Source organism: Equus quagga, chromosome 4, assembly GCF_021613505.1.
Source record: "Equus quagga isolate Etosha38 chromosome 4, UCLA_HA_Equagga_1.0, whole genome shotgun sequence".
Taxonomy (NCBI): domain Eukaryota; kingdom Metazoa; phylum Chordata; class Mammalia; order Perissodactyla; family Equidae; genus Equus; species Equus quagga.
In genome coordinates, this window is record NC_060270.1 from 73,155,021 (window position 1) to 73,178,299 (window position 23,279).

Here is a 23,279-nt window from a genome sequence, read left to right on the forward strand (position 1 = left end):
TGTCTTCCCTTTCATGAGAATAAATTGCATTACATCATTGTTGTGGTTCTTTGTCTCATTTTCGTTTCTTTATTCCCAGCATTCTACCTCTTCAGGAGGTGAATCTCAGTTGACATTTCTTTCCCTCTCACAGTATTCTTTGTCCTCCAGCCCTGCTCCTTTCCCTTTCTCCTGCCTTTTCAGAATTCTCCCTCTACCTGCTCTCACCAACACTCAATAATCCTCTCACTCCACAGTTTCATTGGAAAATTCTGCTCAGGCCTTCTGTGTCTCACTTTGAGGCCTTTGTCAGACATTAGTGGTAATAGCAGTACCGATGGTGGTGGTAGCAGCAGTAGCAATGGCAATACAGTAGTAACAGTATTAATAGTTTTTTTTTTTTTTTTGAGGAAGATTAGCCCTGAGCTAACTACTGCCAATCCTCCTCTCTTTGCTGAGGAAGACTGGTCCTGAGCCAACATCCATGCTCATCTTCCTCTACTTTATACATGGGACACCTACCACAGCATGGTATTTGCCAAGTGGTTCCATGTCTGTATCCAGGATTCGAACCGGCAAACCCTGGGCCGCCGAGAAGCAGAACGTGTGAACTTAACCACTGTGCCACTGGGCCGGCCCCAGCAGTTGTTGCTATTTTCGTAGAGGTGCAGGGGCAGTAACATCAGGCTCTTATAAAAGCTTTCAACACACTTTCCCATTGTTATCCCTTTGATCTTCCCAAAAATTACTCTCACAAATCTTTAGAGGTTTAGCCATCAATTAGCGGACTAACATTTATTGAGAACAAATTAAGTCACTGGGGAGCCCAGAGAAATATGAAGTGAGGCCCTCAACTTGAAAGAGCTCCCAAAGAGCTCATTAAAAAGCCAATGGACTAACAGCCAAAAAAGTGAACAGACTTCACGCTGTAGAATTTCAGAGAAAGTAGAGACAATGCCCGGGAGGTCAGAGGAGGCTTCCAGGAGGTGGTAGGGCTCTGCTCGGCCTTGGGGATGGACTTGGGCATTCCTGATAAGGAAAACACAGTGAGGAAAGACACAGATATGGGGGAAAGGGCCAGAGAAAGTGAAGAAAGATAGACCAAAGATCCAGCCTTGTTGATAGTGGAAATTACAAAAGATATGATACGAAAATGAGTTCTAATAAAGTTACAATTACATTTAAATAATATATATATTCTCAACTCATAATTTAGTTGTGCAGCAAGTGCTGTTATTTGGGACTCAATCATTTTCCAACTCAAGGACTCAGATATTTGTTTCTAGACGAATTGTACAACCCACCACATTCCCTTTATATTCTCTTCCTTGGATCCCCGTTAGACCGGTGTTGGAACTACTCAGTATAGCCCACTGTGTCTTTTAACCCCTTTTTATTTTGTATCTCTTTAGCTCTTTGTGCTGTATTTTAAGTGCTCAGATCTGGCTTCAGATTCACTAATTCTTTGTGTGTGTGTGAGATATATGTAGTCTACTGTCTAGTACATCCAATGAGACTTTTTAAATTCCAATTACTTTTCATTTCTAGAATTTCAGTTTAGTTTTTTGTTCAACCATTCTTGCTCTTTTTTCATAATATCCCCTTACTACCTTACGGATTTAATTCTTTCTTCATCTTTTGACTATTTTAAATATATAAATTTTAAAGTCCTTTTCTTCTTTCTTTATTGCCTATCATTCAAGGCCGTGGTCTTTGTTCCTTCACTGTATGTACTGCAAGTCATACACTGTATCTCCTCGTGTGCTTGATAATTCTCACCCATCAGTTCATCAGCAGGAATTATCTTCAGGGGTGGTGGGGTGTTGTGTGTTCCCAGGGTCATGCTGGCAGACCTGTAGGATGGGATGGTCTCAGTGTTGGTTAGCCCAGAACTCTAGAGGTTTACCACTACTAGGCCAGTTTTCATGTTCATTTCTTAGTTCAGGGGATTTAAAAATATGCAATTAGGCTAAGAATTAGGCCCCCACACTTCTCAATTATTAATATATACTTGAGATGACACTTTTCTGATGTTTTCCAGTTTCCCTACTCACACTGCAATCTTAATTCAATCCCTGAATGATTCATTTTTTCAGTCACCATATTGGTGTGCCTTAAAAACAACAGGCATTCATTGTCTCTCATGAATCTGTGGCTTGACTGGGCTTAGCTGGGTGGTTCTTCTGTTCTATGTGATGTCAGCTGGGGCTGCAGTTATCTGAAGACTGGATGGGTTGGTACCTCTGAGAGGACTCACTCACATATCTGATGCTTTTGTGGTGCCAACTGGAAGACTAGGCTCAGCTGCATGGTTCTTTGGTTCAATGTGGCATTAGCAAAGGCTGCTGTTATCTGGAGTCTTGACTGTGTTGGAACATGCTAGAAGGCTCACTTACTTGGCTGGACATCAATGCTGGCTGTCAGCAGAGAGAAGCACTGGGCTGTTGATCAGAGTGTCTCAGTTCTCGCCATGTAGTGTGGGCTTCTCACAGCATCGCGGGGTTCCAGGAGGGGATGTTCTAAGCAGCAAAGGTCGAAACTGCATATCTCTCCAAGCCCAGCCCTAGAAGATACACTATTGCCGCATTCCATCGATCAAAACAGTCCATAGGGCTAGATTCAAAGATAAGGGAAATAGATTCTACCTCTCTAGGACAAGCATGGAAAAAAATCTGTGGTCACCTTTGAGCTACTGCAGTTGTAGAAGAACAGTCTCCCAAAATACCTTCTTAAAGATGTTTATTTTTCATTCTTATAATGATAGGTCCAAGGATAGGCTATCCAGGACTTGGTGGCAGCTTTATAATGTCACCAACAACCCAGACTCCTGAGTACAGAGTAGCTGCAAAAACTTTATCCTTTACAACCAAGTTGCAAGCAGAAATAAAGGGATAGAGCAGACTAGGTAGACAAAGTGGATCTAACAGCTAAGTCAGCCCCTTTAAAGAGCTTTCTTGAATCCTCCCATGATGGCTGCTTACACCTCACCGACTTCCCCATCTGCACTGGAAGCTATAGTTGTGTTTGTTTTCTGTTAGTGCCATCAAGGTGATTCCAACTCCTAGAGACCATGCTACAGCAGAGCAGAACCCTGCCTGGTCTTTCTGGGCCACCCTCTCACCTTCCAGTGCTATGTCAGGCAATGCTCTGCTGCTATTCACAGGGTTTTCATGGTCAATGTTTTTGGAAGTGGGTGGCCAGGTCCTTCTTCCTAGTCTTTCTAGTCTGGAAGCTCCGCTGAAACCTGTCCACCATGGGCGACCCCTGCTGGTATTTCAAATACCAGGTGGCATAGCTTTCAGCATCACAGCAACAAACAGCCACCACAGTATGACAACTGACAGACTTTAGATGGGTGGTGTGGTTCCCTGATGGGGAAACAAACCCATGCTGTGGTGGTGAGAACAGAATCTTAATGTTGAGACCACCAGGAAGCTAGAACAGCAACATCAGAAAGAAAGCATACCCTCACGTCAGAGATATTTTTAAATGTTTCCTTGTTTCACAGGAGATAGAGATGAGCTAAATGAAATAAGGCCATGGATCCCAAACAAATCTAACTCAGACGCCTTACTGTCCATTGCTTGCTCACATTTGGCAGGATTCTGACTGTGGCATGTGAGAGTGTGTTTGTGGCAGGTTAATATTTGTGTCCTATCGAGACAGATGTGTCGAGTATCATCATGGTAACAAGGGACATGCTTTAACCCATATGCTGAGGACATGATGGTTATAGGCTACCATTTAGGGAAGGATTTCAAGGTTCCTTATTAACAAAGTCCCATTGGTCAGCCTACTTAATACCCTTGCCAAATAAGAGAGTTCAGTTTTGTGCCATTTCCCCTTCAGTCTAAACTAGAGATGTTCTTAACAGGCAGATTTGAGAAGTCAGCCAAGGTTGTGCTCAGGGCCCCAGCGGCACAATTTTATATACTTGTGCCCTCTTTGCAGGTCTGTTCCCCTGCCTCACTCCCTTATCTTTCTAGGTTCAGTGGCTACAGAGGATCAAGAATCCCTCTGAATGGAGAAATTCATTCACATGTAGGTGGTACTCACTGAAAACAGCTTTATCTTCTAGCCCTCTTCTAGGATTGTGCTCTTCTGGAGAGGATACTGGTCAACAAGCCATGCTTGACTCTCTGCAAGATGACCCTTCCATTGTGATGTTGCAGGCACCATGCCTAGCCTATGAGGCAGAGGGCTTCATAGGGGCCCTTCTCACAGTCCACATGTCCGCAAAGTCCAAGCTGCCTATATGTTAGATCAGTCCCAGGTTGTATGGCACTGTAACAGTGTGACATATCTAAAGAGGATACTCTACTGCTGCTCATGCTGCATTTGCTTTATAGTGGGAAAGAGCAAACGACAGCCCGTGGGCCAGCCTGTTTTTGTAAATGAAGTTTTACTGGAACAAGTAACCCTTATTTGTGTATCAATTGTCTATGGCTGCTGTTGAGGTACAGTGGCAGAGTTGAGTAGTTGCCACAGAAACCACGAAGTCTCAATTATTCACTATTGACTATCTTAACTATTGACTATCTACAGATTGCTTCTCTGTGGTGTCCAAGGCGGAATTGGCTCCCTCTGAGGCGGTGGTTCTCAATGGGGCGGTTTTGCCCCCGGGGAATATTTGGCAATGTCTGGAGACATTTTTGGTTAAAATAACTGGGGGGAGTTGCTACTGACATCTAGTGCGGAGTGGTCAGGGATGCTGCTAGACATCCTACAATGCACAGGCCAGCCGCTACAAGATAGAATTATCCAGTCCAAAATGTCAATAGTGCCAAAGTTGAGAAACCCTGCTATAAGGAAATGGGTGTTCTGTAAAACCATTATTGCTTTTCACTCATTTATTCAACAAGTATTTATTGAATCTATACTATGTACCAGGCATGTAGTGAGTTTTATGTATATATTTAACCCAAAGAACACTTCACAAAGCTGATACGATTGATATTATTTTTATCCCTATTTTACAGATAAGAAATATGAAGCCCAAAGGGGTTAATTTACCTAAAACCATCTAAATTAGTAGTGAATGGGGAATTTAATGCAATGCTTGACAAGTACTCTCTACTTTGATAAACACAGATGTGAATGGAAAGCCAGCCAGATCTGCATTCAAATTTTGGTTCTTCTGCATACACATGTGGGAAATGGAGACAGTGAGACCGTGTCTGAAGGAGGTTGTAAAGACGGAATGAAATAATGTGCTGAAAGCACTCTATGACAGGGCCTACTACGTGGATGCAACAAAAATGCTAGTTCCAATTATTTTATTTCCAGTCCTTAATATGAATGTCGTGGACATCTGGAAACCACGTCATCCAGCCACATGTGAGAATTCTGAGTGCTGAAATGAAAAAAACTACTGCCATTTCTCTAGCGGAACGTGAGCGGATTTTCTCGATTATTTCAGCCCCACGGAGAATGTGGCCTCTTCCCCCAGTGGCAGGACCCCTGCTTTAGAGCAGGCGCTGGCGAGAAGAGAAGGCTGCCTTCTCCGGAGGGCCTTCTCCGCCCTGTCCAGCGCAGCGTCTCCCTGCCGAGCTGCCGGCCAGGATTAACCCTGGGAGTGACAGACTGTCAGCCAGCAAAGCGCCGCCTAATCGCCGCGCCTGCACAACCCTGCTCCAAACACTCCCGCCAAGCCCTTGCAACTGTCAAGAAGGTTTTCTCCTGACGGAAGAACACAATTTCACATTTTCAGAGTTAAGGCATAAGCGCGGGAGGCAGCTGGAGCTGCGGAGCCAGCTGCACTCAGAGCGGAACTTCACAGCGCATCAGCACACAGGACACTCTCCCCTGTCTCCAACCAGCCGGCTTGGTCTTTTTTATTTCTTTGTCTTTTTATTTCTCTTTTTGCCCCAAGACTTGATACTTTACAAAGCTAAGTCTATTGCCTTGGCCATATTATTTCTAGAAAAACAGAGCAGCTTTGGCTCTGGGATAATTAGTGTATCACAACCGGAGCTTTCAGCTTGGGGCAGAAAAACTCCGCAGGCCTTTCTCCTCAGCTCAGCTCTGGCTCCTCTCCAAGTCTCCCCCCAACCCCGAGGGTCCCTTCTTTGTGCACTCGCTCCACCGTTGTCCAGTCTCCTTGTCGCATCTCCTGGCTCACTAGCACCAGCATCATTGGTGGACAGAAACAGAGAGGGAAAAGATAGTCTCTAACCTTGGGAGAGTCTGATCTGAAGGAAGAGTCCAGACTGTGGATGGAGCATCATTATGCTTTTACCTCCAAGAAGATGTTAAAAGAAGGCTATTCTTGTTGTCCCCGTTTCTGCTGAGGCACTAAAGCTGAGAGCAAAAGTAAAGCACCCCATACTCTAAAGAGAGAAGCCAGACCACCTATGAGACTTGCTAAAGAGTAACCCCCCAAAACGCCCATCAACTCATAGTTCATAATCCATGTCAAGGGCATAAGAATAGGCTGCAGAATTGGCGAGGGAAGACTAGATGAAGGGATTTCTTTACTGGAATCAGAATGATGCCAATAAGTCATATATGCAACAACTGCACCAAAAAAATCTTCCTTATTCCCCATGCCCATGTGGACAGAGAGATTGGCAGGGACGGTATGTACCCTCAACATAAAATCAGAAAGCCCTTTCTAAACACAGAAAATACCTCTGGGCAAAGCCCAGGTCCTCAAGTGCAAGTGTTGGCGTTGCAGAGTAAAGCTGTCTTATTTTGGCATTTGGGAAAAGGCAAGGTCCCTTCCCCTCACCTCAAGAACCCCAATGTGAAGACTGCTATGGACCTGCCACCCACAAACCAAAGCTTCCATGCAGCTGTCCCATTTGGAGGCAAACAAGGTATGTCAGGAAAACAGCAGAGGAAACCCACACCAACCATTTGTACTACACATCTCAGAACTTAATTCAGATTATGAAAAGATAACCAACAATCAGCAGATGTTTGAGGAAACCAGTAGTACAGAATGGAAGGACCAAAGAATATGTTACATCAGAGGAAAGAGAGATTTTAAGGTTAATAATTAAAATATGTTCAAAGAAATTAAAAAACAAGAATAGGATACTACTAAATAGGAGCAATAAGATAATTTTAAAAATAAATATTAGAAATTAAAAATAAGATGGTCTAAATAAAAACAAATACAACGGGTTAAAAAGAACTGATTAGAGAAAGCTACTAAAATTTTTTTGCAAAAGTACAAAGAAATAGAAATGTGAAATTTTTTAAAAGTAAGAAACATAGAGGAATAATCCGGGAGATCAACATCTACCTCATAAGTGTTCCAGGTGAAAAAGAAAAGAGAACATCGCAGGGAGAAAATAATCAATGACAAACTAGGAGAGAAATTCTCCAGAACTAAAGAAATATGTTGATTTAAGATTGACTAGATCCTGGAAGACAATGGTGCAATGCTGTTAATGTTCTGAAGGAAAATGCTATTGAAACTGGAATTCCATACCCAGGAAAACTATCAATGAAGAGTGAAGGGAGATATTATAATACATACAAGTCTGTAAAATTTACCCACCACACACTCTTCATGAAAAAAATTAGTTGAGGATGTCATTCAATGAATGAAAAAGGAATCTAGGAAATAAGAAGTCATGGACTCTAAGAAACCAGGAAACTACTACAGGGCACAATGAAAGAAATATAAGCTTGACATAAATTAGAACCAGCAGTTAGAGGGTCCCAAGAGAATTTTCTTCAAAAGAAATAGAATTTTATTCAACAAATATTATGATTGAAGCAGAAGCTGAAATATTCAAGTACCAGCTGAGATGTACAGCTTCTTTTCTCAAAAAGGGGAAAAAAAAAGAAATATAAGCTCCAGTAAAAATGAAAAAGCGCAAGAAAGTCATGACAAGTTGAAAGCAAAGCACACTAAATTATGGCATTAACTTGAGCAATTGATGGCATATTAAGAAAAAGAGAATCTCCTTGGCCTTAACACTTGGAACATTCTCCTACAAGTATCACTAGTTTGATGATATAAAATTACGTTTATTTTCTGCATGGATGTAATCACACTAGTTAGTTCTGCAGTAAACTATATTTACTTATCATGATGTCATAAATTTTATTTATTCATTTTTAATATCTAGAATAAATGTATAGACAATGCACTTAAGACATAATTGTAATTACAGAACAGAATATCAATGTCAAAACCTTAATAATATACAAAAATGAAACTGATGGAGGATGGAAAGTGAATCAGGAGGAGAAAAAATGGAAAGTAACATACAAGTAGTAGTTTACTTCTGAATAATTATTAATCAAGAGAGAGTGTCTAAAACAGATAGAGCTAGAAGTAGAAGTTTCAGTGAGTTAGTTAACATTTTAAAGATCATCAATAAAATTGAAAATAGCAATTTAACCAACAAATTCAGAGGAGACATAGAAAGGAAGGTGAAGTTAGTGTGTGTAGATGAATTAAATTCTTCATCTTCCAAATGAGAGAGTCCATAAATCAAGAACTCCTGGTCTATTGTTTAGAATAATGACAGTAACCAATGGAAAAATCAAAAACCTGTAAGAAATGAGAGTGACGGTAGGAGGACATTATTTTCTCAATCACTAATATCTTGTACTATATCAACTACCTTTTTTTCTAGGTGTGTTATTTCCATAATTTATAAAATAGGGAGTGAAAACAGGGCAAGCATATTTCCTAAGAAGGAAATTTGGTGACATTCTGGATTAGTGCAAGTGTTGGGCTGCATAGCATGGCTTTTACCCTCATAGTTAAATTTCAATACATATTTAACTAAAATGGCAATAATAACTTGGTAACAAGATAGAACTATAATTCTACTGAGCTAAGCCCGGGAGGTCAAGTAGATCCAATGGCACAGCAAGAAATGGTACCACTATTTGCAAAGTTCTATAAGAGGTATTATATTCATTCTACAACTAGGTTATGGAACATTGGTGAACAAAAAATTATGAACCTAAATGCTAGATCCAGCTGACGTAACTTAAGTACATAACGTGTATAAGATAAAGCATTATTCTTTGTTGCCATCAACAGTAGGTACCTCAGTCCCAATAACCTTCAGCTGTTTCCCTCTACTGATTAGCTAACGACCAGACTCAGATAATAGCCATTTAATGCCCTTTACCATCTGCCAGGACTCACCTCCTCCAAACTCGTCTACTACTCCCTTTGAGAACTGGAGGTAAAACTAAACCACGGCAGCTGCATCCAGTGCCATGAGCAATAAAAGGACAGAAATGAAACAATTTTTTTTTGTATGGCATTCTCTAGTGCCCAGATTATGCTTTTTAAATACCACTTCCCTTGCAGAGAACCAGGGCTTCTTGAAGAAATGGCTGATTCTAGGTTTAGGACAGATAATGTAAAAAAATGAGCTAGGCACATCTTATCATACCTCATTTCTTTTCTCTTACATGGAAAACCTTGGTTCCTGATAACGTTGGCATAACTTATTTGCTTTACCCTATAAATATCCGCTAAATAGTTTTAAAAATTATAACACCAGCATTACTTAAACATGAAAATACCGAGTGGAGTAAATTCTATTTATTCTTAGAATATATACCCTATGCATGCTCAGTCAGAGGACCATGATCAAACGTCCCTTGGAATAATTCTTTTCTTTAATTTTATGTGCAATTAGATTGATTCATTTCACTTTATTTTCAACTATAATATCTGCTTTCCCTTAATTTGATTGACATTTACAAAATTCAAAAGTAAAACTATAGCAATACAAAAAGATACACTCAGACTAACCTAGTTTCCATCCCTCTACCCTTCACTTCTCTACCTTGTCCCAAAGATAACTTTTTTTTGGTTACTTTCTGGTTCATCCTTTCAGTGTCTCTCATTCAATAACTAGAATACTACTAATCCACACTTTGCTTTATTCACTTAACAATATACTATGGAGAGAAATCTACATGAATTCAAAGAGATCTTGAAAGATTACTTCTGAGAGTCTTTTCTATAGCAACACTAATTTTGTTTTAAAAAATGCTGGTATACATATACAAAATGAAATAGGTCCTTTTTAGTTACATCTTGAGGGCACATACAGTTTTTCACTGGAGCCATTTTTTCTTAAGCCACAGATGAGAACCCTCCAGCCCATCTATTCATTGTAGGCCAAGCTGGTCCCAGCTTCTATATCCATCCTCACACCATTCCCCATGCTTAAGATGTGGTCTTTTTCTTCTTCATTTGCCCTACATTTGAGAGAAGGCTAAATTCAAATCCTGTCACCTCATGAAGATTCACCTAGGCTTCCTTCCTCCAAGGGAACTGTGCCTTTGCATCCACAGTGTCTACCATAATGGCCATCATATAGAAAATGTTAAATAAATGTTGAGGATGACTTACTGGTGGTAGAAAGAAGACAGGTTTGGGGATCAGATAAGTTCACCATTCAAATTTTAGCTTAGCCATTTTGTAAGTGGTTATCTACTGATGTGTAACAAATTACCCCCAAAACACAGCAGATTAGAATGACACACATTTATTATCCTACCGTTTTTGTGGGCCAGAAGTCTGTCATAGCTTGGCTGGATGGCTCTGCCTGTGGATGTCTCACAAGCTGCAATCAACGTGTTAGCTGAGGCTGTGGTCTCATCTGAAGACTCAACTGGAGAATCCACTTCCAAATTCACTCTTCTTGTTGTTGGATGGATATTAGTTCTTTGTGAGTTGTTGGACTGAGGCCTGAGTTTCTCATGATGTGTTAGCTGGAGGCCTCCCTTGGTTCTTTCTTGCATGGACTTCTCCATAGAGCATCTCACAGCATGGCAGTTGGCTTCATCAGAGTGAATAAACAAGAAAGCAAGAGATCAGTATCATAGCAGAGTGAGCTGCTCCCTTAGTCTCTCCTCTCTAAGTTACAACCAGATGGACATTCATTAACCAACAGAGGATTCCATACAAAGCACAATAGAATGTCTGAGAGATCCACGCAGCCATACATCTGAAGGTGGGGGTACTGGATCCCCAGGAAGCACTGGAAGGAGGTGAGTGGAGCCCTTCCTCCTCCCCAGTGGCAGCAATTTAGGTCTTCAGTCCTCATCCAGCAGCTGGTGTGTGACTATAAGCGAAGATCAGGGACCAAGCAGGCCTGAGTGTGAACACTTTCACTTTGGGAGTTACAGCCCCAATCACAGGAATGCTCCACATTGAGTGGCATGGCTCAGCTACCACATGGGCTTGCCCACCAAGCATAGGAGGCGAGGCAAACTGCCCATGAGCACAGAGCAGGCCTGCATGCATGTGAAATAAAGCGACCCTCCCCTCCTGCCTAGCACACCAGCTTGGCTGGTCCCTGGCCAAGGCAGCAGATGCACACCAGAGCTCCTACACATGTATGTGTGAACTTCAAAGTAGCTGTAGCCAGCAGGCAAGCACAGATGAGCCCTATCAACACAACTTCCAGCAAATGCAGTGGGTTCAGAAAAAAAGCTCCTGCCCCCTGACCCCCAATGTTGGCAGTTGGATACAACCACTATGCACCAGCAAAGGATCACATCATCAAACACCATGAAGTACTACATTAACACTCCAGTGCAGAAGGAAAATGACAGCTCTCCAGAAACCAATCTTGAAGTCACAGAAATTTACAATCTAAATGACAGAGAATTCAAAATAGTTGTCATAAAGAAACTCAATGATTTACAAGAAAACTCAGAAAGAGTTTAATGAAATCAGGAATAAAATTAATGAGCAGAAAAAAATCTTCACAGAATGGATTAAAGCTCTGAAAAAAAAACAGACAGAAATTCTGGAGCTATAGAACCCAGAAATGAGATTTTAAAAAAACAATCTAGAAACCTCAAAAAACAGAGCTGACATTATGGAGGATAGAATTAGTAATTTAGAGGACAGAAATATAGAAATTCTTCCAGTGGAGGAGGAGAGAAAACTAAGACTTCAAAAAAATGAAGAAATTCTTTGGGAAATATATGACTCAATTAGGGAATGCAACATAAGTATTATAGATATTCAAGAAGGAGAAGAGAGAAAGAAGGGAGCAGAAAGCTTATTCAAAGAAATAAGAGCTGAGGACTTCCCAAAGCTGGAGAAGGAACTAGAATTTCAAGTATATGAAGCCAATGAAACTCCTAATTACATCAACGAAAAAAGAGCTTCTCCAAGGCATATAATAGTAAAACTGGCAAACGTCAATGGCAAAGAAAAAATATTAAGAGGGCAAGGCAGAAGAGAATAATCTACAAAGGAACTCCTATCAGGCTTTCAGCAGATTTCTCGTGAGAAACCTCACAGGCTAGGAGAGATTGGAATGATATATTCAAAGAACTGAAAGACAAAAACTTCCAGCCAAGAATACTCTATCCAGTGAAACTATCCTTTACATATGATGGAGAAATAAAAACTGGAAAGTTTTTATTTCAGATAAAGTAAAGCTGAGGGAGTTCATCACCACCTGCCTCCACTACAAGAAATGATCAAGGGTGCCCTCATACCTGAAACAAAAAGGTAAAGATTTACAGAGCCTTGAGCAAGGAATAAATAGACAAAAATCAGAAAATTGCAGCTATCTATCAGAACAGATTAGCAAATACTTAATTATAACATAAAAGATAAAAGTAAGGAAAGCATCAAAAATAACTATAAACATTTCCTTTTAATCACAAACTCACAACACAAATAGAATAATTTGTAGTAACAATAACTTAGAAGGGGAAGAGGAAAGGGATGGAACCTGCTTAAGATAATGGAGATAAGAGGCTTCAGAAGATGGACTCTCTCATCTAAGAGATCTTTTATACAAATCTCATGGTAACCAACTAAACAACAAATCAGACCAGAGACATAAATCATAAATAAAGAGAAAACCATCACAGAAAACCACCAAACTGAAATGGCAGTCAGAAATATGAGGGAAGAGAAACAAGGAAACATAGAATAACCAGAAAACAAGAGATAAAATGGCAGTATTAAGCCCTCGTATAACAATAATCACTCTAAATGTAAGTGGATTGAATTTTCCAATTGAAAGACAAAGAGTGGCTGGCTGGATTAAAAAACGAGACCCAAGGGGCCGGCCCAATGGCATAGTGGTTGAGTTGGCACACTCTGCTTTGGTGGCCCAAGGTTCACAGGTTCAGATCCTGGGCACGGACCTAGCACAACTTATCAAGCCATGATGTGGCAGAATCCCACATAAAATAGAGGAAGATTGGGACAGATGTTAGCTTGGTGACAATCTTCATCAAGCAAAAAGAGGAAGATTGGCAACAGATGTTAGTTCAGAGCCTATCTTCCTCACCAAGAAAAAAACAAGATCCAACAATATGCTGCCTACAGGAAATACATCTTAGCTCTAAAGACAAACACAGACTCAGAGTGAAGGGATAGAAGACAATACTGCAACCAAAAGGCAAGCAAAAGAAAGCAGATTTTGCCATACTTATATCATACAAAGCAGACTCAAGATTAAAAAAAAGGCAGTGAGAGACAAAGAAAGGCACAATAGAATGATAAAAGGGACACTCCACCAAGAGGACATAATACTTATAAATATATATGCACCTAACACAGGAGCACCAAAGTATATAAAGCAATGATTAACAGACCTAAAAGGAGAAACTAACAACGACACAATAATAGTAGGGAACCTCAATGGATAGATCACTCAGACAGAAAGTCAACAAGGAAATAGTGGGCTTAAATGGAACACTAGACGAGATGGACAATAATATATACAGAATATTCCATCCAAATACAGCAGAATACACATTTTTCTCAAGTACACATGGGATGTTCTCAAAGATAGACCATATGCTGGGAAACAAGGCAAACCTCAATAAACTTAAGAAGATTGAAATCATATCAAGAATTTTTTCCAACCACAATGCTATGAAACTAGAAATAAACTACAAGAAAAAAGCTGAGAAACTCACAAATATGTGGAGACTAAACAACATGTTACTGAATAACCACAGACTCAATGAAGAAATCAAAAAATACCTGGAGACAAATGAAAATGTAAATACAAAATACCAACTCATAAGGGATACAGCAAAAGTGGTTCTAGGGGAAATTCATAGCAATACAGGCCCACCTCAACAAACAAGAAAAACCTCAAATAAGTAATCTTAAACTACATATAACATAACTAGAAAAAGAAAAACAAAGCCCAAAGTCAGCAGAAGGAGAGAAATAATAAAAATTAGAGCATAAATAAATGAACTGGAGACCCAAAAAGTGGTAGAAAGGATCAGTGAAACTAAGAGCTGGTTCATGCAAAAGATGAACAAAATTGATCAACCCTTAGCCAGACTCACTAAGAAAAAAAGAGTGAAGGCTCAGATAAATAAAATTAGCAATGAAACAGGAGAAGTTGCAATGAACCCCACAGAAGCACAAAAGATTATAAAAGAATACTATAGCAAACTATATTCCAACTAATTAGATAACCTAGAAGAAATGGAAAAATTCTTAGACTCATACAACCTCCCAAAACTGAATCAAGAAGAAATAAAGAATCTGAATAGACCAATCACAAGTAAAGAGACAGAAACAATAATCAAAAACCTCCCAAAAAACAAAAGTCCAGGACCAGATGGCTTCTCTGGAGAATTCTACGAAACAGTGAAAGAGGATTTAACACCTATCCGTCTCAAACTGTTACAAAAAATTGAAGAAGATGGAAATCTTTATAACTCATTCTATGACAGCAAGATTACCCTGATACCAAAACTGGACAAAGACAACACAAAGAAAGAACATTACAGGCCAATATCACTGAGGAACATAGATGCAAAAATCCTCAACAAAATATTGGCAAACTGAATACACCAATACATTAAAACAATCATACGCCATGATCAAGTGGGATTTATGCCTGGGATTCAGGGATGGTTCAACATCTGCAAATCAATCAATATGATATAATACATTAACAAAGTGAGGATTAAAAATCACATGATCATCTCAATAGATGTGGAGAAAGCATTTAAGAAAATCCAACATCCATTTATGATAAAACTTCTCGATAAAATGGATATAGAAGGAAACTACTGGGCTGGCCCGGTGGCACAGCGGTTAAGTTCACACGTTCCGCTTCTCGGAGGTCCGGGGTTCACCGGTTCGGATCCTGGGTGTGGACATGGCACCGCTCGGCATGCCGTGCTCTGGTAGGCGTCCCACATTTAAAGTAGAGGAAGATGGGCACAGATGTTAGGTCAGGGCCAATCTTCCTCAGTGAAAAGAGGACTGGCAGTAGTTAGCTCAGGGCTAATATTTCTCAAAAAAAAAAAAAAAGAAAGAAAGAAAGTACTTCAATATGATAAAGGACATATATGACAAACTCACAGCCAACATCATACTCAATGGTGAAAAACTGAAAGCCATCCCTCTGAGAACAAGAACAAGACAAGGGTGCCCACTCTCACCACTCCTATTCACCATGGCACTGGAGGTTTGGGCCAGAGCAATTAGCAAGAAAAAGAAATAAAAGGTATCCAAATTGGAAAGGAAGAAGTGAAACGCTCACTGTTTGCAGACAACATGATCCTATTTATAGAAAACACTTAAAGAATCCATCAGAAAACTATTAGAAATGATCAACAACTACAGCAAAGTTGCAGTGTACAAAATCTACTTACAAAAGTCAGTTGCCTTTCTATACACTAATAATGAGCTAGCATAAAGAGAAGTCAAGAATACAATCCCATTTACAATTGCAACAAAAAAAATAAAATATCTAGGAATAAATTTAACCAAGGAGATGAAAGAACTATACACTAAAAACTATAGGACATTATTGAAAGAAGTCAAAGATGACAAAGAAATGGAAAGATATTCCATGCACATGGTTGGAAGAGTAAAGGTAGTTAAAATGTCCATGTTACCTAAAGCAATCTATAGATTCAATGCAATCGCAATGATATTCTTCACAGAAATAGAGCAAAGAATCCTAAATGTATATGGAACAACAAAAGACCCCAAATAGCTAAATCAATCCTGAGAAAAAAGAGCAAGGCTGGAGGCATCACAATTCCTGACTTCAAAAGATACTACAAAGCTGTAGTAATCAAAACAGCATGGTATTGGCACAAAAACAGACACACAGATCAATGGAACAGAATTGAAAGTCCAAAAATAAAACCACACATCTATGGACAGCTAATATTTGACATAGGAGCCAAGAACATACAACGGAGAAAGGAAAGTCTCTTTAATAAATCTTGTTTGGGAAAACTGGACAGCCACATGCAAAAGAATGAAATTAAACCATTTTCTTACACCATACACAAATATTAACTCAAAATATGTTAGAGACTTGAAGGTAAGACCTGAAAACATAAAACTCCTGGAAGAAAATATAAGCAGTACACTCTCTGACATCGGTCTTAGCCGCATCTTTTCGAATACTGTGTCTACTCGGGCATGGGAAACAAAAGAAAAAATAAACAAATGGGACTACATCAGACTAAAGAGCTTCCACAAGGCAAAGGAAACATAAACAAAACAAAAAGACAACCCACCAACTGGGAGAAAATATTTGCTAATCATGTATCTGACAAGGAGTTAATTTGCAAAGTATACAAAGAGCTCATACAATTCAACAACAAAAAAACAAACAACCCAATCAAAAACTGGGCAGAGGATTTAAACAACATTTTCCCAAATAAGATATACAGATGGCCAACAGGCACATGAAAAGATATTCAACATCATTAATTATTAAGGAAATGCAAATCAAAACTACAATGAGATACCACCCTACCTCTGTTAGAATGGCTATAACTACCTAGACAAAAAATAACAAATGTTGGAGAGGATGTGGAGAAAGGGCGCCCTCACACACTGCCAGTAGGAATGCAAACTGGTTCAGCCATTATGGAAAACAGTATGGAGACTGCACAAAAAAGTAAAAATAGAAATACCATACTACCCAGTTATCCCACTACTGGGGGATTTATCCAAAGAACATGAAATCAACAATTCAAAGACACTTATGCACCCCTAGGTTCATGGCAGCATTACTCACAATAGCCAAGGCATGGAAGCAATGCAAGTGCCCATCAACTGATGAATGGACAAAGAAGAAGTGGTATATATGTACAATGAAATACTACTCAGCCATAAAAAAGACAAAATCGTCCCATTTGCAACAACATGGATGGTCCTTGAGGGTATTATGTTAAGTGAAATGTCAGACAAAGAAAGACAAACACAACATGACTTCACTCATACGTGGAAGATAAACAAACACATGAATAAAGAGAACAGATTAGTGGTTACCAGAGAGGAAGAGAATGGGGGGTGGGTGAAAGGGGTAAAGGGACACATATATATGGTGACAGATAAAAAATTAGACTATTGGTGGTAAGCATGATGCAGTTTATACAGAAATTGATAAATAACAATGTATACTTGAAATCACACAATGTTATAAACCATTATAGCCTCAATAACATAATTGGAAAAAGAAGAGAAAGTATTAGCGAGAAGAGGAAGAGAAATCACATCCTTTTATAACCTATTCATGGAAGTGATATCCCGTCACTCTTACCATGTTCTGTTCCTTCGAAGAAACTCATTGGTCCAGCCTGCAGCCAAGCAGATGGGACTACACAAGGACCTAAGCACCAGGCGGGGCGTCATTGGGAGGCCTGTCAGAGCTGCCTATCACAGAAACTTCTCAACCTTAGGCAAATTTCTCCAACTCTCTTTCCTCACCTATAATATAGGGATAATAATAGCAACACTACAGAGGTATTGTGACAAGCTAAAAATAATACATATAAATCACTTGGTGCTAATAAGACCTCAATATATGGTAATCATTACAACAATGTTAACAATATTATATTAATATTAATTAATATTAATGCTGTCTGGCCAGCTACAGATCTCTTATCCCCTCTGCTCAGTCTTCATTCTTTGTGCTTCTGCTCCTGAGAATCTAAATATCTTCACTTCTTTCCCTCCCTAATATTTTGCTAATATGATAGGGTGATTTCTAAGATAAAATGTGTTTTTGCAGCCTGGATTCGCCAGTTCAGTTTTATAAGATTTGCTGACTCTTAGATTTCCTGTTTGAATCCAGTATCTTTAGAGAAAGACAAACCAAATTCACCAGCACCCTAGGAAATACTGATTTACAAATTAGAATGCTTTTTGTTTTTCTTATAAACCCAGGTGGGAAACTGATTCATTATAAACCAGCTAGAGTGCTCATGGTTCTGCATGATGTGTTATTATACTTCACGACTATGAGATATGTTAACAGATTTCTGCTAGGTTTTTCTTTTCTGGGTTTTTTCTGTAATGGCAATAAATTTTCCTATCAAGTCAATAGTTTACTCTTGTTAGAGTTGGGAGAAATTCTCAAGAAACACCTAAAGGAAGAAATTCTTCAGACAAAGTTGAAGGAAACTGTCACCACCTGCACGAACCCACTTGAATGTGTTGTGAAACATTTTGGTTATGAAACATAGGAAACTCTCTCTATTCCACTTCTTTTTCGTGGTCTCCAATGAATCGGACTTGGGGAGTTAGGATGGTCCGCTCACATGACCTTTCCAAGCTCGTTTCCCATCTATAAAATGGATCTTATAATCCTATCTTGATGACCTGTCACTTGATCCCCCTTGCAGGACAAGGAGGGCCTGGGTAATGCTTGAAGCCCATCTGGGAGGGGCTCCTAAAGACCCCACAGTGGAAAGAGGGTGCTGCATCTCTTTTCACTGTGGTCAGAGAGACTGATTTTGAAAAAATCAACTCAAGGGAGTAGGTATCAGTTAGAGACTAACAGACAGAATTGAATTCCTAATCCTTGAGGACATTGAGAAAAAGAGGGAAAGTCCAGATGCAAAACACACATGAAAGACAATAATGGCTGGAGGGGGAAAAAAGAAGGGAGGAAACATAAGTTAGTTCTAAGCACTAGAATGGCCTGGAGCTGAAGAACTGGGCGGTGACTTTCTCCGGTTTCTTTAGCTCCATGGGGGCCTGCTGGAAACATTTAAAGAGAAATCCTTGGAACAGACACCTACCACCTGTGGCTATTGAAAAGATATATATCATTTAGATACCACTGGGTAAAAAAAAAATGCCTTAGAAGGAAACATCTTGGCTAACAGCAAGGTGCAAAATTATTTCATTTTGCTCTGCATTTTTGGAAACAATTGACTTCAAGCTTCCATAATTTCATGCCTTAAAATCTCCATCCCAGCTGTTGAAGAAATTCTTCGTGTTCTCTGCTATGGCACTGGGAGTTTTGCAGCCATGAATGGACACAAAAAGATGTCAATCACATCCAGTAATGAAAAGTTCATTTCCCACTCCCTATTGTAAAGGCATTGCCTTTGTGATGTTCATTGTGCGAGGCTGTGTTCAAGCTCATTTACCTTCACATACAGAATATCTATTTTATATTAAAAGTTTAGCCTATAGTCACCCCAGATCACACCTAATGCATTAGAATTGTATTACCATTATCCTCTATTAAATCTGTGATGACATTATAATATCTATGTCAGAAATAATGAAGAGATTAATGTGGAGTAAGAGATCCTGGTGTCACCTCCCTCTGCATTTCAACATCAAATATTGTTGGCACTGAAAACCAGTCTCTGTCAGCCAGTGAGAATGGGGATTTTGACAACGGAGAATCCACCGAGAGATGTGAGGGGAATTTTCCAATTCATGTAGACAGGTGCTGAAATGATAATTGAATAATAGTGAAAGTCCTTCCTTTTTATCCCCTTCTAGAAAAATCTATATTTATTCCCTTAACTTCACAGAACATATCCTCCTCAGGGGGTGGTGATATATGCCGAGGAGAGCCTGATTGAAGTGGTTCCTCTACAGCTGGATTTGTGGATGGATACAATAAAGACACTTGAGGAAAAGGAAATTCAGTACTAAACATACTGGTCCCAGACTTGTGAAGCAGCATTCCCTCAGATTTAAGGGGCTAGACGTTGTCTCCTCTACTGGTCTGCTCCCCCTCCCAATCCAGTGGGCCAGAATAGAGAACAGCATGAAACAAGCAATTCATTCATCCACTCAACAGATACATATTGAGCAGTTGATTATTATTCCTTACTTATCAAGTACTTTATATTTTATACATATGATGACATTTCATCCTCATGACAAAATAGGAAGGGCAAGTATTATCCTTCTCATTTTACAGATGAAGAAATTAAGTCTCAGAATGACTTGTGTACACTTACGTAGCTGTTAAAGAGCAGACCAGAGATAGGAACTCATGCTTAAGTTTGAACTTCATTTCATAGTCAGTTTGGGCCAGTGATGCATTTCAAGTGGCAGCACCATAATGGTGTTTCATTTGAAAAGCTCACTGTGGCTGTAGAATGGAGAATAGTGTCGGAGAAGAAAGATGGGAGGCGTGAAGATTGGAGGCTACCGTAGTAATCAGGGTAAACAGCAATCGTGCCCTGAAGTACCAAAAGAGAATCAACTGCCGATATATTTAGAAAGTGTTTAGTGACTTGCTGGATGTTGGAGGGTGAGGAAGCACGAGCTGTTGAGGATGTCTTGGATCTGTCATTTGAACAACTGGATGTACAGCAATGTCATTTTCTGGGATGGGGAACATGGGAGAAAGAGTAGGTTAGGAAAAGAAAGGGAGGAATTTTTTATTATTATTATTTGGTGAGGAAGGTTCCCCCTGAGCTAACATCTGTTGCCAATCTTCCTCTTTTTTTCTTTTCTTTGCTTGAGGAAGACTAGCTGTGAGCTAACATCTGTGCCAATCTTCCTCTATTTTTTTGTATGTGAGACTACTCTACAGCATGGCTGATAAGTGGAGTAGGTCTACACCTGGGATTCAAACTCACAAATCCAGGCCATTGAAGTGGATTGTGCAGAACTTTAACCACTTGGCCACAGGGCCAGCCCCTAGAAATGGAGGATTTTAAGCCCCATGGTGCACAGTTTGAGGAAGCAGGTGGAAATAGTTTGTCAGAAGGTGGGTACATGGTTCTGGAGCTCAGAGGAGGCGTCTTCCTTAGGTTGAGATTTAGGGGCACGAAATATTGTAGGAGCAGAGATCCTAGGTCCCCATGGCAGGAGAATTTCCAGAGAGCGACCGGTGGAAGTCAGACTTAAGGAAGTAGGGAGTGAATGGGATGAGGAGGTAGTGTGACAACATTCTGAACAAAAGCATGACTGTGAAGAAATAGAAAAAGATACAGTTGTAGTTGGAGGGAACGTGGAGTACAGGGAGAATGGTTTTATGTTTTTAGTGAAAGATTTTGTTTAAATGTTGATAAGAAGGAAGCAATTGAGAGGGAGAGATTGGCACAGAACATTCACTCAGTGAGTAAAGAGCTACTGAGACCCCACCACGTGCTGGAGAGCCAACAGCAAGCAAAATGATAACCTCTTCACTTCTGGTAAGAAGACAATAAACAAACAAGCAAACAAACACACAGTAATAACCTCTATTAAGTATAAAATGCAATATAAAGCTATAATACTTAAAATACTATGGCATTGATGCAAGAATAGACAAGGGATGCTTAGAGACTAAGATTCTCTTGACCAAACTCTAGTTAGGCTCCTCTGAGCCCTTTCCAGGCTAGGCCTCAACCTTGGCCTATAATGACTTGAATAAAACATAACATAGCTTCTAGCAGCTCAAGGCCATCTCTCTAGATGACTCTAGCCCCCCATAAAGTGCCTGATTGAGAAAACTCATGGCTGCTGAAAGAATTTACTGTTCATTCCAGCCAACAGCTGAATATAGGGCCCTGTCTCCCAGCCTCTGTGGGAGTGGAGGAGTCTAACTTTGATAAGCGCCAGTTAGCAAACACAGGTGGGTTTCACAGGGACAAAGCCCTCTATCCACATTTTGTAATTTTTCACTTCCCCAACTCTCCTGAATCTCCCATCACCTCCCTTGCTCTTCCCTCATTCTCCCTTTAAAACACCCAGTCACCTCTGGACAAATGCAAGTTGAGCTCAGTTCATGCTGGGCTTTTTTCCTTACTGTAATAGTATATTACTGATTAAAATCTGTCCTTGCCACTTTAACTAGTGTGCGGCTTGGTTTATCTCTGACAATAAAACAAAATAAAGAGTCTAAACTCTGTAAACAAATGGAATTTAGTCTATGATAAAGTTGGCATAAGTCGGTAGGGAAAGAATGGACACATTTAACAAATGGCGTTAAGGCAATTAGATAATTTTGGGAAATAAAATGAGAAACCATTCTTTAGGAGGCAAAGGAAAGGTAGCCTTAAACAGAAAGAGGAACACCTCTTGCATTTTCATTGGAGTAGGTGAGTATGGATGCAAGAATGTTTGTGTGGTGGGGAGCAGGAAGATAGAGACATCTCGCCCCATTGGCCTTGTAAAATAGGATGCAATATCTTAGACTGAGAGTAAAGGGGTATTTGGGAAATTAGGAAACTGGAGATGGGCGAGAAGTGAAAAGCGCATATAATGACTGAAGTTCAAAGCACAGCTGGGGACACATCATTTGGGGTAATTGAACTAGAACATAGAAGTGGGACCAGGCTGAAAAGTTTGCAGGACAGATAGTGGGTAGAGTGTAAAGAGGTGAAAATGACTCCACAGCCTTGCAGACCACAAGCCAAACAGAGCCACGTGCTTCATGTTCAGGGACCAAGCAGGAAACATATCCCTTAGAGCTTGACGGGAGCAGTGGAGAGCCCCTCTGGCAGCACCACATCAGTACAGCATATTTGAGGACAGGTTCCCTCATCAAACCAGATAAACCTCCAGCTGGTCTGATCTCTCCATCGACATATCTTCCTCAATATTTATCACGTTGATCCTATAGTCTAGATTGTTCTCTTCTGAACATTTTCTCTTCACCTCTCTCATTTTCAATGGCAGTCCTCACAGCCAAAAAAAGGGGGTGTTGATGGGTGTTCAATCAAGAAAGAGAAGCAGAGCCTGAACTGGGGCAGCTTTGGGCCCAAGTCAGGGCTAAGGTTGGACCTGGAAGCTGGTGGTCCCTGCAACCCAAGGATTTGGGAGCAAAGGCCAGTTTCTTCGTGGTAGATGAGAAATCTAAAAGGCAAAGAAGACTTGAAGACGCAGGCACCTAGACCTCCTGGTTGTCTAGTAGTAAGAACTAGGAAAATCAAGGAGGCTAACTTATCAGAAACAAGACAACAAATCTAGAAAAGAGTGTAGAGAACCAGTAGAAGAATTAAGAGGGACATTGGGCCATAGACTGCCAGAGTTCAGAGTTGTCTACTTATTGTCGTCTCTACCCAGAGCTGGAATGGTGAGCACTGGCTGGAGCTGGGCCAAGGGAAGGGAAGCTCCCAGCATTGACTTTGCTAGGGAAAAT